Raw genomic sequence first — 13,908 nt, 5'->3', positions numbered from 1 at the left:
TAACAGGTTTTCTGATTCAGCCATTACTAAGCTTTTTTCCAAACCCTGTACTGCATAGAGAGCTAACTTTGAAATTTTTCCTCATGAACTCTCTTTGTTCCCAGACTATTCCTTCAAATAGTTACAAATCACCATCTGTGCCAGCTCCATCTCTACCTTTCTTTGTCTTGCTTCGTGATACAGGAGCTGGACTATGTAAACATTACCCCTTTGTCCCCCAGTGTAATGTTAAAGGCTGTCAGTAGAGGGTGACAGAGGGACATCCAGGAGGACAGAGGGACATCCAGGAGGAAGGGGCTTCTCTTCCTGGTTCCCGGGAGCATTTTCTTTCTTGCTCCTGCAGCTCTTGACATCAAGCAGTGTGTGACACACCCATGATACAACATGGATAAACCTTGAAAATATTATGCTAAGTGAAAGAAAACAGTCAAAAACGACCAAATATTGCATGATTCCATTTATATAAAATTCCAGAATAGGAAAATCTATGGTGACAAAAAGTAGAGTGGTGGTTGCTTAGGGCTGGGGCAGGGAGCTTGGGGTTAGAAATGACAAGTGACTACTAATGGTTATGGGATTTCTTCTTGGGGTGATAAAAATGCTCTAAAATTGATTGTGGTGAAGGTTGCTCAATTCTGTAGGTATACTAAAAATCAGTGGATTGTACAGTTTGTATTAGTGAATTGTATGGTTTATGAATTACATCTCAATAAAGCTGTTTTTTAAAAAAATAAGGATGATCAATAGCAAGTAAATCACCCACAAACACTGGGGTAAAAAAAATTATGTTATTAAATATGTAAATCTGTATTAACTTTCTAGAGTCAATATTGGTGAGTTGTTTACTATGTTAATAGTAAAAAGGGTAAGTAGTTTCCAGATAAATATTATACCTCTATATATACCTTTTAAATCTCTCTTAATCTCTTTCTCAATGATCTCAAACATTTTCCCAATATCTGGCATTATTTTTTCCTTTTAGTAAAATTATTGAAGAACCACATTCTGGTCAAAAACTAGGCTTGACTAAAAGTGGGATGTTTCAAAACCCTAGCTGAGAAGGACTGGGAAGGAAGGAACTAACAGGGTTAACCATTCTTTGGGTGATTCCAGTTTTCCTTAAGCTAGATGCAACCAGATAAACAAAAGCTGAAGTAGTTCATTGCTTATAGATCTGCCCTACAAGAGTGCTAAGGGAGTTCCTTCAGGCTGAAATGAAAGGCTGTTAGAGAGTAACTCAAAGCCATATGAAGAAATAAAGACTACTAGTAAAGATAATTGCACAGGTAAATGTAAAATTCGATATTATTGAATTTTTGGTTTGTAACTTGTTTTGGTTCCCTAAAGCTGTTGGAATGCAAATTACCAGAAATGGGTTGGCTTTTACAATGTGGGATTTATTAGTTTACAAATTTACAGTTCTAAGGCCATGAAAATGTCCCAATTAAGTCATCAATAGGATAACACCTTCTCTGAAGAAAGGCGGCTGGCATCCAGGTTCCTGTGTCCTATGGGAAGGCGCATGGCCGGCATCTGCTGGTCCTTCACTCTTTCAGCTTCTATGGGTCCTGGCTCTTTTAGGTTCTGGCTCTTTCAGCTTCTATGGGTCCTTGCTTGCTTCTCCCGGGGCTTTTCTCTCTCAGCTCTCTCTGGGTGTTTCTCTCTCTACTCTCGCACTTTTTCTGTTTTTTATACTCATAAAGAACTCCAGTAAAGGATTAAAACCTTGAATTGGATGGGTCACATCTCAATTGAAACAACCTAATCAAAAGGTCCCACCCACAATAGGTCTGCACCCACAGGAATGTATTAAAAGAACATGGCCTTTTCTGGGGTACATAACAGCTTCAAACCAGCACATAACTCCTCTTTTTCATTTTTCTATATGGTTTAAAAGTCAAAGGCATAAAATAATAATTATAATTCTATGCTAATGGACAGAATGTATAAATATGTAACTTGTGACTATAACAACATAAAAGAGAAGGCACAGAACTGTATAGAAACAGAGATTTACATACCTTGGAGGCTAAGTTGGTATTGAACCAGGCTACAGTGTTACAAACTTAAGTGTTAATTGCAATCCCCAGGGTAATCACCAAGAATATAACCAAAAATTATAAAGAAAATGAAATGAGAAGGGAATCAAAATAGTATACTAGAAAAATGAATTAAACAAGGAAGAAGGCGGTAATGAAGGAATTAATGTGACATATAGAAAATAAACAGCAAAATGGCAGAAGTCCTTCCTTATTAGTAATTACATTAAATGCAAATTGTTAAACTCTTCAATTAAAAGGCAGAGATTGGCAGCATGGATTCTAAAAATCATGACCCAACTATATGCTATCTACAAAAGACTCACTTTAAATCCAAAAACACAAGTAGGTTGAAAGTCAAAGGATAGAAAAATCATCCATGTAAATAGTAATCAAAAGAGAGATGGGCTGCGTATACTGATATCAGGCAGAACAGACTACAAGATTAAAATTGTTACAAGAGACAAAGAAGAACATAATACATTGATAAAAGGATCAATCCATCAAGAAGATATAACAATTATAAACATATACGCACCAAGCCATAGACTCCTAAAACATATAAAACAAAATTTGACACAGAATTGAAGGGAGAAATATGGAGTTCTACAGTAATAGTTGGAAACTTCAATACTCTGTGCTCAATAATGGACAGAACCATGAGACAGGAGATCAATAAGGAAACAGAGGACTGAACAACATTATAAACCAACCAGACCAAACAGACATACATAAAACACTCAACCAACAACAGCAGAATACACATTCTTCTCTAATGCACACGGAACATTCTCCAGAGTAGATTATATGCTAGGCCACAAAATAATTCTTAACAAATTTTTTAAAATGAAATCATACAAATATCTTCTCTGCCTACAGGGGGATGGAACTAGAAATAAATAACATAAGGAAAACTCAAAAATCTACAAATATGTGGAAATTAAACGACACACTCTTAACCAATCAAGCAAAGAAGAAATCACAAAGGAAATTTGAAAATATTTTATTTTAAATGCATTAAAAAATGCATTAAAAACAAAAGCACAACATACAAAAAAGTTATGGGATGCAGCAAAAGCGGTGCTCAGAGGGAATTTTATAGCTGTAAATGTTTATATTAAAATATAAGAAATATCTTTCTCACAAACATTGAGGACTAACAATTTGGTAGGATGAGTCCTCAAACTTGGAGTGTGCTCTTGTAATCCTTGTTGCTGCAAAGGAGAGGCTAAGCTACTTATAATAGTGCCAAAAAGTCTCCCCAGAGAACCTCTTTATTGCTCAGATGTGCCCCCCCAAGCCCACAAGGCAGGTGAACTCTGCCCTCTCCACTATGTGGGATGAGTCCCAGGGGGTATAAATCTCCCTGGCAACATGGGACATGACTCCCAGAGGTAAGCCTAGATCCAGCATCATGGGATTGAGAAAATCTTCTCGACTGAAAGGGGGAAGTGAAATGTAACAAAATAAAGTTTCGGTGGCTGAGATATTTCAAATGGAGTTGAGGGGTCACTCTGGAGGGCATTCTTATGCACTATATAGATAACCCTTTTTAGTTTTTAGTGTGGTGGAATAGGTAGAAGGAAATGCCTGAAACTGTTGAACTGCAATCCAGTAACATAGATTCTTGAAGATGATTGCATAACTATGTAGCTTACATGTTGTGATTACGTGATTGTGAAAACCTCTTGGCTCACTCTCCCTTTGTCCAGTGTATGGATACATGAGTAGGAAAATGGGGACAAAAACTAAATGGAAAATAGGGTGGGATGGAGGGGATGGAATGTTCTGGGTGTTCCTTTTTACTTTTTTTTTTTTTAATCTTCATTTTATTGAGATATATTCACATACCACGCAGTCTTACAAAACAAATCGTACATTCAATTGTTCACAGTACCATTACACAGTTGTACATTCATCACCTAAATCAATCCCTGACACCTTCATTAGCACACACACAAAAATAATAAGAATAATAATTAAAATGAAAACAATTAAAGTAAAAAAGAACACTGGGTACCTTTGTCTGTTTGTTTCCTTCCCCTATTTTTCTACTCATCCATCCATAAACTAGACAAAGTGGAGTGTGGTCCTTGTGGCTTTCCCAATCCCATTGTCACCCCTCATAAGCTACATTTTTATACAATTGTCTTCGAGATTCATGGGTTCTGGGTTGTAGTTTGATAGTTTCAGGTATCCACCACCAGCTACCCCAATTCTTTAGAACCTAAAAAGGGTTGTCTAAAGTGTGCGTAAGAGTGCCCACCAGAGTGACCTCTTGGCTCCTTTTGGAATCTCTCTGTCACTCAAGCTTATTTCATTTCCTTTCACATCCCCTTTTGGTCAAGAAGATGTTCTCCGTCCCACGATGACAGGTCTACATTCCTCCCCGGGAGTCATGTTCCACGTTGCCAGGGAGATTCACTCCCCTGGGTGTCTGATCCCACGTCGGGGGGAGGGCAGTGATTTCACCTTTCAAGTTGGCTTAGCTAGAGAGAGAGGGTCACATCTGAGCAACAAAGAGGCATTCGGGAGGAGGCTCTTAGGCACAAATATAGGGAGGCCTAGCCTCTCCTTTACAGCAATCGTCTTCCCAAGGGTAAAACCTACGCTAGAGGGCTAAACCCATCAAACCACCAGTCCCCTATGTCTGTGGTCATGTTAGCAACCATCGAGGTGGGGTAGGCCAATATCCCTGCATTCTCCACAGGGTCCTCAAGGGGGCACTACATATTTCTTTTCCCTTTTTTTTTTTTTTAACTTTTTTTTCTTTTTTAAATCAACTGTATGAAAAAAAAAAAAATACAATAAAAGAACATTTCAAAGAGACCATAACAAGGGAGTAAGAAAAAGACAACTAACCTGAGATAACTGCTTTACTTCCAACCTATAACAACATTTCTGTGAACTTGTTCCTCCTATATCCATCAGAAATTAACAGACCATAGTCATTCCTGGGCATCCCCAGAACGTTAAATAGCTTATCTGTTCTTCTTGGATTATTGTTCCCCCTTCCTTAATTGCTCTCTATTGCTAGTTCCCCTACATTCTACATTATAAACCATTTGTTTTACATTTTCCAAAGTTCACATTAGTGGTAGCATATAATATTTCTCTTTTTGTGCCTGGCTTATTTCGCTCAGCATTATGTCTTCAAGGTTCATCCATGTTGTCATATGTTTCACGAGGTCGTTCCTTCTTACTGCCGTGTAGTATTCCATCGTGTGTATATATCACATTTTATTTATCCACTCATCTGTTGCAGGACATCTGGGTTGTTTCCATCTCTTGGCAATTGTGAATAATGCTGCTATGAACATTGGCGTGCAGATATCTGTTCGTGTCACTGCTTTCCGATCTTCCGGGTACATACTGAGAAGTGCAATCGCTGGATCGAATGGTAACTCTATATCTAGTTTTCTAAGGAACTGTCAGACTGACTTCCAGAGTGGCTGAACCATTATACAGTCCCACCAACAATGAATAAGAGTTCCAATTTCTCCACATCCTCTCCAGCATTTGTAGTTTCCTGTTTGTTTAATGGCAGCCACTCTAATCGGTGTTAGATGGTATCTCATTGTGGTCTTAATTTGCATCTCTCTAATAGCCAGTGAAGCTGAACATTTATTCATGTGTTTCTTGGCCATTTGTATTTCCTCTTCAGAGAACTGTCTTTTCATATCTTTTGCCCATTTTATAATTGGGCTGTCTGTACTATTGTCATTGAGTTGTAGGATTTCTTTATATATGCAAGATATCAGTCTTTTGTCAGATACATGGTTTCCAAAAATTTTTTCCCATTGAGTTGGCTGCCTCTTTACCTTTTTGAGAAATTCCTTTCAGGTGCAGAAACTTCTAAGCTTGAGGAGTTCCCATTTATCTATTTTCTCTTTTGTTGCTTGTGCTTTGGGTGTAAAGTCTAGGAAGTGGCCGCCTAATACAAGGTCTTGAAGATGTTTTCCTACATTATCTTCTAGGAGTTTTATGGTACTTCCTTTTTTATTGAGATCTTTCGTCCATTTTGAGTTAATTTTTGTGTAGGGTGTGAGGTAGCGGTCCTCTTCCATTCTTTTGGATATGGATAGCCAACTCTTCCAGCCCCATTTGTTGAAAAGACCATTATGACTCAGTTCAGTGACTTTGGGGGCCTTATCAAAGATCAGTCGGCCATAGATCTGAGGGTCTATCTCTGAATTCTCAATTCGATTCCATTGATCTATATGTCTATCTTTGTGCCAGTACCATGCTGTTTTGACAACTGTGGCTTTATAATAAGCTTCAAAGTCAGGGAGTGTAAGTCCTCCCACTTCATTTTTCTTTTTTAGAGTGTCTTTAGCAATTCGAGGCATCTTCTCTTTCCAAATAAATTTGATAACTAGCTTTTCCAAGTCTGCAAAGTAGGTTGTTGGAATTTTGATTGGAATTGCATTGAATCTGTAGATGAGTTTGGGTAGAATTGACATCTTAATGACATTTAGCCTTCCTGTTCATTAACATGGAATATTTTTCCATCTTTTAAGGTCCCCTTCTATTTCTTTTAGTAGAGTTATGTAGTTTTCTTTGTATAGGTCTTTTACATCTTTCGTTAAGTTTATTCCTAGGTACTTGATTTTTTTAGTTGCTATTGAAAATGGTATCTTTTTCTTGAGTATCTCTTCAGTTTGTTCATTTCTAGCATATAGAAACATTACTGACTTATGTGCATTAACCTTGTATCCTGCTACTTTGCTAAATTTGTTTATTAGCTCTAGTAACTGTATCGTCGATTTCTCAGGGTTTTCCAGATATAAGATCATATCATCTGCAAACAATGACAGTTTTACTTCTTCTTTTCCAATTTGGATGCCTTTTATTTCTTTGTCTTGCCGGATTGCCCTGGCTAGCACTTCCAGCACAATGTTGAATAACAGTGGTGACAGCGGGCATCCTTGTCTTGTTCCTGATCTTAGAGGGAAGGTTTTCAGTCTCTCACCATTGAGTACTATGCTGGCTGTGGGTTTTTCATATATGCTCTTTATCATGTTGAGGAAGTTTCCTTCAATTCCTACCTTTTGAAGTGTTTTTATCAAAAACTGATGTTGGATTTTGTCAAATGCTTTTTCAGCATCTATTGAGATGATCAATTGATTTTTCCCTTTCGAGTTTTTAATGTATTGTAATACATTGATTGATTTTCTTATGTTGAACCATCCTTGCATGCCTGGAACGAACCCCACTTGGTCATGGTGTATGATTTTCTTAATGTGTCTTTGGATTCGATTTGCAAGTATTTTGTTGAGGACTTTTGCATCTATATTCATTAGGGAGATTGGCCGGTAGTTTTCCTTTTTTGTAGCATCTTTGCCTGGTTTTGGTATTAGATTGATGTTAGCTTCATAAAATGAGTTAGGTAGTGTTCCATTTTCTTCAAAGTTTTGAAAGAGTTTGAGTAATACTGGTGTCAGTTCTTTCTGGAAAGTTTGGTAGAATTCCCCTGTGAAGCCATCTGGCTCTGGGCATTTATTTGTGGGAAGATTTTTGATGACTGATTGGATCTCTTTGCTTGTGATGGGTTGATTGAGGTCTTCTGTTTCTTCTCTGGTCAGTCTAGGTTGTTCATATGTTTCCAGGAAATTGTCCATTTCCTCTACATTATCCAGTTTGTTGCCATACAGTTGTTCATAATATCCTCTTATAATTTTTTTAATTTCTTCAGGATCCACAATTATGTCACCTTTTTCATTCATTATTTTGTTTATACGGGTCTTCTCTCTTTCTGGTTTTGTCAGTCTAGCTCGGGGCTTGTCAATCTTGTTGATCTTCTCAAAGAACCAACTTTTGGTGATATTTATCCTCTCTATTGTTTTTTTGTTCTCTATGTCATTTATTTCTGCTTTAATCCTTGTTATTTCTTTTCTTGTATTTGGTTTAGGATTGGTTTGCTGTTCATTTTCTAGCTTCTTCAGTTGATCCATTAGTTCTTTGATTTTGGCTCTTTCTTCCTTTTTAATATATGCGTTTAGTGCTATAAATTTCCCCCTCAGCACTGCTTTTGCTGCATCCCATAGGTTTTGGTATGTTGTGTTCTCATTTTCATTCGTCTCTATATATTTAGCAATTTCTCTTGCTATTTCTTCTTTAACCCACTGATTGTTTAGGAGTGTGCTGTTTAACCTCCAGGTATTTGTGAATTTTCTAAGTCTCTGATGGTTATTGATTTCTAATTTTATTCCACTGTGGTCAGAGAATGTGCTTTGAATAATTTCAATCTTTTTAAATTTATCGAGGCTTGCTTTATGTCCCAGCATATGATCTATTCTGGAGAAAGTTCCATGAGCACTAGAGAAGTATGTGTATCCTGGTGATTTGGGATGTAATGTTCTATATGTCTGTTAAATCTAATTCATTTATCAGATTGTTTAGGTTTTCAGTTTCCTTATTGGTCTTCTGTCTGGTTGATCTATCTATAGGAGAGAGTGATGTGTTGAAGTTTCCCACAATTATTGTGGAAACATCAATTGCTTCCTTTAGTTTTGCCGGTGTTTCTCTCATGTATTTTGTGGCACCTTGATTGGGTGCATAGACATTTATGATTGTTATTTCTTGTTGTTGAATTGCCCCTTTTATTAGTATGTAGTGGCCTTCTTTGTCTCTCAGAACATCCCTGCATTTAAAGTCTATTTTATCTGAGATTAATATTGCAACACCTGCTTTCTTTTGGCTGTAGCTTGCATGAAATATTTTCTTCCATCCTTTCACTTTCAATTTCTTTGTGTCCCTGTGTCTAAGATGAGTCTCTTGTATGCAACATATTGATGGTTCATTTTTTTTTGATCCATTCTGTGAATCTATATCTTTTAATTGGGGAGTTTAATCCATTTACATTAAACGTTATAACCGTGAAGGCATTTCTTGAATCAGCCATCTTATCCTTTGGTTTATGTTTGTCATATATATTTTTCCTCTGTCTCTATTAATATCCTTTATGGTACCCATACCGAATCTCTTTAGTACTGAACCTTTCCCCAAGTCTCTCTGTCCTTTCTTTGTTTCTCTGTCTGTAGGGCTCCCTTTAGTATCTCCAGTAGGGCAGGTCTCTTGTTAGCAAATTCTCTCAGCATTTGTTTGTCTGTGAAAAATTTAAGCTCTCCCTCAAATTTGAAGGAGAGCTTTGCTGGATAAAGAATTCTTGGTTGGAAATTTTTCTCTCTCAGAATTTTAAATATATCATGCCACTGCCTTCTCGCCTCCATGGTGGCTGCTGAGTACTCGCTACTTAGTCTTATGCTGTTTCCTTTGTATGTGGTGAATTGCTTTTCTCTTGCTGCTTTCAGAACTTGCTCCTTCTCTTCCGTGTTTGACAGTGTGATCAGAATATGTCTCGGAGTGGGTTTATTTGTATTTATTCTATTTGGAGTTCGCTGAGCATTTATGATTTGTGTATTTAAGTTGTTTAGAAGATTTGGGAAGTTTTCCCCAACAATTTCTTTGAATACTCTTCCTAGACCTTTACCCTTTTCTTTCCCTTCTGGAACACCAATGAGTCTTATAGTAGGACGTTTTATATTATCTATCATATCCCTGAGGTCCGTTTTGATTTTTTCAATTTTTTTCCCCATTCTTTCTTTTATGCTTCCATTTTCCATTCTGTCATCTTCCAGGTCACTGATTCGTTGTTCAACTTCCTCTAGTCTTGTACTATGAGTGTCCAGAATCTTTTTAATTTGGTCAACAGTTTCTTTAATTTCCATAAGATCATCTATTTTTTTATTTAGTCTTGCAATGTCTTCTTTATGCTCTTCTAGGGTCTTCTTGATATCCTTTGTATCCCGTACTATGGTCTCATTGTTCATCTTTAGTTCTTTGAGTAGCTGCTCTAGGTGCTGTGTCTCTTCTGATCTTTTGATTTGGGTGTTTGGGCTTGGGTTATCCATATCGTCTGGTTTTTTCATATGCTTTATAATTTTCTGTTGTTTTTGGCCTTGTGGCATTTGCTGAACTTGATAGGGTTCTTTTAGGATTTGTAGACCAATTGAAGTCCTTATCTCTAATTTATCAGATCTACAGCTTCGTGGAGTACGCTTTCTCTAACTAACCAGCAGGTGGCGTCCACGAGCCACCTGTTCTCCACAAGCCAGTTCTGCCCTGCTTTGCCTTTGTGGTGAGTGGGGGAGTGAGTCTTGTGGGGTCCAATTGCTGTACCAAGCTTCCGTGTGTAGTTGGTGTTGCCTGCCCTGTATATGGGGCGTGTTTCTGGGCAGTCAGGGAGGGGGGTGGCTCTAACAATCAAATCTCCCTGGTGATCCTGGAGTTTTAAAGCTGCTGCAATAGTCTAATCCGTCAGTTCAGTCCTGCCACAGTTTGTCTCTGCCACTGACCCACAAGTCCTTGGTATTGGAGTATGGCTCCTGAGACTTGCAAGTGGGTCCCTCTTCCAGGCCGTGCACCCCCTAGTCCTCTGTTGAGGGATGACTGTGCTATGTCACAGGTGAGTGCCGTCCCCCCAGGGCAGTTCTGGGCTGCTGGGCTGTGTAGGGAGGCTCCCAGTCTGCTCAAATGATGGCTGAATGGGGCTTTGTTAATTCACACTGCTCCCCCTTCCCAACTCTGGGACAATCAGCTGAGGTTGCAGGGAAGGCTAATGTCCATGCCCAGTTTTGTGGTGTGCGCCTATTATTTGAAGCACTTCCGTCACACTGGGTTGTCTGGGGCAGCTCTGGGCTATGGGGCTGGCGATGGGTAGGAGTGTTTCCTGTCCACCAGGATGATGGCTGTGAGTGGACACCCCCCTTTTCTTGGGAAGTTGTGGTGTTTAGTGAATTTTCTCAGCCACTGGATTATTGCCTTTTGTCTCAGAGCTCTCTTAGTTCTGCTCTTGTCTTGACCTGCCCAAATTGCAAGTCTTTGAAGCTTTCTGTATTGGGCTTCTTAGAGTAATTGTTTTAGAAAAAGTAAAAAGGATTAAAAAAAAAAAAAAAAGGGGGCCCTCCTCAGAGATCTAATGGGTTATTGAAATGCTAAGAGACAAAGCAATTAGGGCCATTAAGGAAAGGTCCATAGGGCAGAGAGATCAGCTTTTCTTCAAGATTTGCATATGAGCCTCAGGGCCTGAGCTCTGCCCTTCCCCTTTCTATGTTCACCAGAACTCCAAAAATCCTCCGCTTTCATTTTGGAGTTCCTCATGCCATTCTTCTTCCATGCCTGTCCCCTCTCCGCCGGGCCAGCTGCCCCCAGACTCCCCGGTGCCCAGTCCCAGTCTATCCATGGCTGGAGCCTGGATCAGCCGAACGAGCCTCCGACAAGAGCCGCCACTGCAGTTCTCCCCCCTCTCCCCCAGAGCTGACAGCCCCTCCTCCCACGGGACTGAGCCCGGCAGGGAGGGGTGCAGGTCCCCTGGCCACAAAAACTTACAGATTTCGCTGATCTCAGCAGTTCCACATTTTCATGAGTGTTGTATGAAGTATGCCCAAAGTCAGATTGCTCTGTGGTGTCCAGTCCATGCAGTTCCTGGCTTTCTACCTACTTTACTGGAGGAGTAACTAAAACATACAGCTCACCAGTCCGCCATCTTGCCCTGCCTCCTCCTTTTTACTTTTATTTTATTTTATTTTATTTTATTTTTATTTTTATTTTTTTTATTTTTCATTCATTTATTTATTTAGGAGCAAGGAAAATATTCAAAAGTTGATTCTGGTGATGAATGCACAACTATATGATGGTACTGTGAATAGTTGTTCACTGTGGATGATTATAGGGTATGCGAATATATCTCAATAAAACTGTATTTTAAAAAAGAGAGAGATGACGCCTAGAGTTTGCCCTGGAGAAGTGGACAGAGGACTAGCAGATGCTTAGAGAGAAATGCCCAGGAGAACCAAGCAGAGGGCTGAGAGAAGCTAAGAGAGACAGAAGCCCAGAGACATTTTGGAGAAAACAATTTTGAAACCAGAACCTGAGAGCAAAGGACCAGCAGATGCCAGCCATGTGTCTTCCCAGCTGAAAAAGGTATTCCGGACACCACTGGCCTTTCTTCAGTGAAGGTATCCTCTTGTTGATGCCTTATTTTGGACACTTCTATAGCCTTACAACTGTAAATCTGTGACCTGATAAATCCCCTTTATAAAAGCCAATCCAAAAAAAAAAAAAAGAAAAGAAAGAAGAAAGACCTTAAATCAATAACCTAACTTTGTATCTTAAGGAACTAGAGAAAAGAGCAAATTAACCCACCACTACCAGAAGGAAAAAAAATAATAAAGATTATAATAGATATAAATGAAATAGAAAATAGAAAAACAATAGAGAGAATCGATGAATATAAAAGTTGGTTCACTGAAAAGATCAATAAATTTAACAAAATTTTAGCTAGACTAAGAAAAAACGGAGAAGACTCAAATTACTAAAGTCAGAAATGAAAGTGAAGTCATTATTATCAATCTTACAGAAATAAAAAGGATTTTAAGAGAATACTATCAACACTTGTATACCAATAACTTACATAACCTAGACAGAATGAATGAATTCCTAAAATAGACAATCTACCAAAACTGATTCAAAAAGAAATAGAATATCTGGACTGACCTATAACAAGTAAAGAGATTAAATCAGTAATCAAAAATCTCCCAACAAAGAAAAGCCCAGGGCAGATGGCTTCACTGGTGAATTCTATCACAATTTAAAGAATTAATGTCAACTCTTCTCAAACTCTTCCAAAAAATAGAAGAGGAAGGAATGTTTCCCAACTCATTCTATGAGGCCAACATTACCCTTATAGCAAAGCCAAAGACATCACAAGATAAGAAAATATAAGTTCCTTTATGAATATAGATGTAAATATCTCCAACAAAACACTAGAAAATTAAATCCAACAGCATATTAAAAGGATTATACATTACAACTAAATGGGATGCCTGTGATGATGAAGCTCTGGGCTACCTAGAGAAGAGACAGAAACAGGATCCTTTGTTCACTTACAAAATGATAGTAGTTGATGATGGTGGTAGCAAGGACCAGACTTCAAAGGTAGCTTTTAAATATTGCCAGAAATATGGAAGTGACAAAGTACGAATAATAATGCCAGTGAAGAATCATGGAAAAGGCGAAGCTATTAGGATGGGCGTATTCAGTTCTTGAGGAGAAAAAGTTCTTGTGGAAGATGCTGATGGAGCCACAAAGTTTCCAGATATTGAGAAATTAGAAAAGGGACTGAACGATCTACAGCATCAGCCTGATCAAATGGCTATTGCATGCGGATCTCGAGCTCACTTGGAAAAAGAACCAATTGCTCAGCGTTCTTACTGCCGTACCCTCCTCATCCATGGGTTCCACTTTCTGGTGTGGTTCCTCTGTGTCAGAGGAATCAGAAACACACAGTGTGGGTTCAAATTACTAACACAAGAAGCTGCTTCATGGATGTTTTCATTGCTGCACACTGAACGATGAAAACCAATCGATGTAATACACCACATTAATGAAGGAAAAATCTACATAATCACCTCAACTGATACAGAAAAAGCATTTGACAAAATCCAAAACACTTGAATAATAAAATCTCAAAAACTAGGAATAAGATGGAACTTTCTCAACATAATAAGGGTAATATATGAAAAATCCACAGCTAACATCATACTCAGTGGTGAAAGACTGAAAATTTTCCACCAAAGATCAGAATAATCTAAAGATGCCTGCTTTTACCACTTGTGTTCAACCAATGTTGCCGTACCCTCCTCATCCATTCAACATTGTATTCAACATTATACTAGAAGTTCTAACCAGAGCAATTAAGCAAGAAAAAAAAATCGAAAGTATTCAACTTGGAAAGGAAGAAGAAAAAACTATCTTCATTCACAGATGACATGATGATGATCTTATATATATATAGAAAATCCTAAAG

At 38.3% G+C, this 13,908-nt stretch overlaps 1 pseudogene; it reads left to right on the top strand.

The window, feature by feature from the left end:
* The first annotated feature begins 11,215 nt into the window (after positions 1 to 11,215).
* LOC119508876 lies at positions 11,216 to 13,457 on the top strand (annotated as a pseudogene).
* Positions 13,458 to 13,908: the final 451 nt, after the last annotated feature.

The sequence above is a fragment of the Choloepus didactylus genome, chromosome 14, assembly GCF_015220235.1.
Source record: "Choloepus didactylus isolate mChoDid1 chromosome 14, mChoDid1.pri, whole genome shotgun sequence".
Classification (NCBI taxonomy): domain Eukaryota; kingdom Metazoa; phylum Chordata; class Mammalia; order Pilosa; family Megalonychidae; genus Choloepus; species Choloepus didactylus.
This window is presented reverse-complemented; position numbering and strand designations above follow the sequence as displayed.